Below are 4334 nucleotides of genomic sequence, written 5' to 3'. Positions count from 1 at the left end.
CTTCTTCTTTCTACGCCTATTTCATGCACCCTTCTCTAGCTCCAAACTCAGCAGGAGCTAGACTCCAGCAGAAGAAGTTTCTGGCTCCTGGCTTCGGATTGGCACAGCACTGGCCGTTGTGGCTGCTTGGGAAGTGAATCAGAGGAGGGAAAATCTTCCTTTCTGTATATCTGACTGTACAATAAAAATAAATCTTTAAAAAATATTAAATTATATTTCAAAAATATCCACCATTAGATATGTAGGGAAATACCTGAAACATTATGTGGTAATTATTACAAAAATCATAGATGTTTACTGAATCACTGAGATATGCTAATAGCACAGAATTATTTTAATAATTGTGATTATAGTATTTTTCAGAGTGAATAGCCTTTGTAGAAATTTCCAGTACACTGAATGTTTGTCAATCAAATCCCATCAGCAGAATTTGCCTTATGATAAGTAATAATTCACTTAGAAATGAACATGTTTATTTATTCAGCAAATATTTGAACTTCAAATGTCCATTCAAAACCTACCGATATTGGGGTTAAGAACATACCAAATCAGTTCTCTCTTCTTACATTTTGGACTTACATTTACTGCATCTTATCTTTTAATATTAATTTATTTGAAGGCCAAAATGATAGAGAGAGGTAAGAGAGAGAAAGATAAAAGAAACAGAGAAAAGGATCCTTCATTCACTCTGTCACTCTCCAAATGCTAGTCCTAGGACAGGCTAAAGCCAACAGCAAAAATCAATCCATGTCTTCCACATGGACCATTGGAATGGAAGCTCTCCATCCATGCTATAATGACTTGCAGGCTAGTAACCAGAATCTGGGTTGGAAGTGAAACTGATGCAAATTCCTAAGAGCTCCAATGTATCCTGAAGATGTCCCAACCCACAGTGCAACACATTGGGCCACAGTGCACATCACTGGCCTTATATTTTATTCTGAAGGAGGTATGTGTGTATGTAGTTGCCAATAAGTGACATTGATTTGTAAAAGGAAAAAGAAAAGAGCTGGATATGCAAAAGCTTTAGCATTGGATGGGCAGAAAGGAAATATCTTAGGGAGTAATATTTCAACAGGCCCCCCAAAGTACTCATCTCTGTTAAAAAAATAAAGAGCCATTTCTCTTAATTACATACTCACTGAAAGCAAAGACACTGAGAGGTTCCATGGTATTACCATGGAAAGATAAACTGATTAAAGTGATTCAAGCAAACTTTCTAACCAGGTAGGTGAAGTAATGAAGATTGACCCCAGCTAACTGGAGATTAAGTGAGTAGGAACCCACCAGAGGAAATAAAATAAAACAAGTAAGGTGTAAAAAGTTCACAAGCAACTGAACAGGATTTTGTTAAAGAATTATCATTGAAGGTCATTTTATTAAAAAAAAAAACAACTATGTGGAGTCAGTTATTCCAATGACCATGTACTTCATCCCAACAGTAACCATTTGAGTTATACTTTGATTTATTTTATAGGGCACGCTCATGAATATCAATACCCAGCCACACCTAAATCTCTGTGTAAAATGAGATAACATTGAACCCAGCTGGATAGCCTAGTTGCTAAATCCTCACCTTGCATCGGTCTGGATCTCACAGAGGCACTAGTTTGTATCTCAGCTGCTCCACTTTCCATCCAGCTCTCTGTGGCCTGGGAAAGCAGTCGAGGATGACCCAAACTCTTGGGATTCTGCACGCGCGTGGGAGACCCAGAAGAAGCTATGGACTCCTGGCTTTGGATCAGCTTAACTCTGGCCATTGTGGCCACTTGAGGAGTAAACCAGAGACAGAAGAATTTTCTCCCAGTGTCTCTTCTTTTTGCATCTTCCTTTCCAATATAAATAAATAAATAGTGTTTTAAAATGAGAAAACATTGCAAATAACGTGTACACATGTTCTAAATTACTTCAAATAAACTCTTTGTTATTGTGCTATATAACATATTGTAAAAATCTTGTAAATAGTTGTTATTCTTTTTTGTTTAGAAAGCAATTGAAGTCTATACATTTTGAGTACATATGCATTTTTAAAAATAATTTTGTGCTATATTGAGTTTAATTCATGGATGTTGAACTGGCAGGTGTGGTAAACAGCTGGTATTCATTTCACATTACATTAAGGCCTTAAGCTTAATGCAGAACATTAAACCAAATTTCTGCATTTCCATAATTTTTTCAGTATACTAATATATTATAGGTCACGAAATTGTGCAATTTTTTAAAGAAAAAAATCTATAGATATTATCATTGTATAAATGTTAGCAACGCCCTTTCAGACATCTCAATGTATTGGATAAAGACTCAACTAGGCATCTTTTGGTTGACTTGGCTTAGAATGTAAACATACTTCTTAATAGATTTGGCAGCATGAGAAAGAATGATTTTTCTTTGGGGCTGAGATTGTATTTTTGTAATGGACAATGTCTGAAAAATGCAATCTCCTGTAGTGGTAAATTTTTATTCTAAATCTCCAGCTGCAAATTGGGAGAATGTAGGATTACATTTCTCGAGAGCCATCACATTCACATTTATCTACATATGCATATTGTTTCCCTTTGAGGGGAGAATTTTAGACTAAATCATAACTTAAGTTAAAATGCTATGTTTAGTAATAAACATTTATTGCTGCAATGTATACCCCTCAGATAATGAATACATCTGTAGAATTATCAGATTTTAATACCTCACATGAAAATAGTCATGGGAGAAAATGTTGTGGTTTAAGACCCCACTGGGATCAATAATTCTGAATTAATGACATCAGATACTGTGCTTCTGGAGAACCTCTCACAGGGTTTCCCAGCAACACTGGTAAACATCATGGCATCTGTATAATTGCTCTATGTAGTTTCCATTGCTTTTTTTCTTAAAAAGCAAAGAACATTTTAAAAAAATAGTGAGGTGAGGAAACATTGAGGACACATCATTCTTAGCAAAACTGAAAAAAAATGTGAAATTTCCATGTCGGATTATAGTTGTCCTAAGGTCTTTCCTCACCTATGTGTTTGCATTGAGGGTGCTTCTTTTCATAAAATGATACAAGCAAGAGTCCCAGTTTGTTTGTTTGTTTGTTGCCTTTGTGCACCCTCCATGTAGGTCCAGTGCAATCTACATCTTGTCAGAAAAAGGAGAGAGAATATTCCTGGTCTGCTGACCTTGTAGGACTGAAATGTCTCCAATTGATAGAAACCTTGGTCAATGGAATCATAAAGCTGAAGGCCTCTTAAAATAAGCCTTGGTTAAAAATGGCTTAACCAATATTTCTTTGCAAAGAATCATCAATAAGAGGTGAAAATCAGTTACGAAATGCCTTCCTGTCTGAAAACCCATTGTGGGATTGGCTGCAAATTCTGCTGCAGCTGCACTCCTCTATTGCAGAGAGATGTTCGGCTACCCTCTCATGCCTGGTCTCTTCACTCCTGTTGAGTTATAGTTCCTGAGAATTTTCTGCATAAACTATTGTGTTCAAATTGTCTAGTAGAATTAAATCACAAAGGAAGAAATAGGAAATGAAGAATGTTCACCCCTATTAAACCAACAGAACAAACCATGACCTACAATCACATATCCCACCTTCATCCATGCTGCAAATAGCTAGAACTGGTCCAGTGACTACATTTCAATTTAAGACTACTGGGATATCTACTATTTCCCTGGAGTTCTGCAGCAGTGAATGTGCGTCTTAGCTGTAGAAGTTATCACTGTGCACAACAGCCAGGTGGCTTATATGATGCGCACAATTATCACTAGATTCATAACAAAAGTTAGCGAAAGCTGACTGTTAGATGATATGAGGTTCACTATTGTAACTATATGGGAGAAAACAATGAGAGAGCAGAAAGCACGAGTGGAGGTAGAAATCCGCACGGTTAAGGAGCCACATCAAGAAAAAACAAACAAAATAGGAGGTTTAGAAAGACTAAGAAAGGTTTAATTTTTTAATGATGCTTCAAGCAGAACAGCTGAATTGGATTTTTACTTACTTTGGATCTAAGAATCAGACAACATAGACTAATGATGTGTTCATTGGGATATCAGTCACTCTCAAATGAACCTAACATAAATGTTTCTCATTGAAGAAGATTGCCTCATATGCATCCCACATCAATCTAATTATCTTTAGGTTAGTGATAACACAGTTTGCTCAAATTGGGGCATCAACTGATAAGTACCAAGTTGATACACATACAGCATCTGTGTTATATTATATTGGCAAACAGACAATTTCACACACAAGTTCTATATAAGAGAGTACAAATTTAGGGAGAGCTAGCTGAAAAATCTTTGTGGTTAAGACAGTTTGTGTCACAATAATAAGTTAATAGGCACAGTAA

The sequence above is a fragment of the Ochotona princeps genome, chromosome 11 (assembly GCF_030435755.1).
Source record: "Ochotona princeps isolate mOchPri1 chromosome 11, mOchPri1.hap1, whole genome shotgun sequence".
NCBI classification, from domain to species: Eukaryota; Metazoa; Chordata; class Mammalia; order Lagomorpha; family Ochotonidae; genus Ochotona; species Ochotona princeps.
This window is presented reverse-complemented; position numbering follows the sequence as displayed.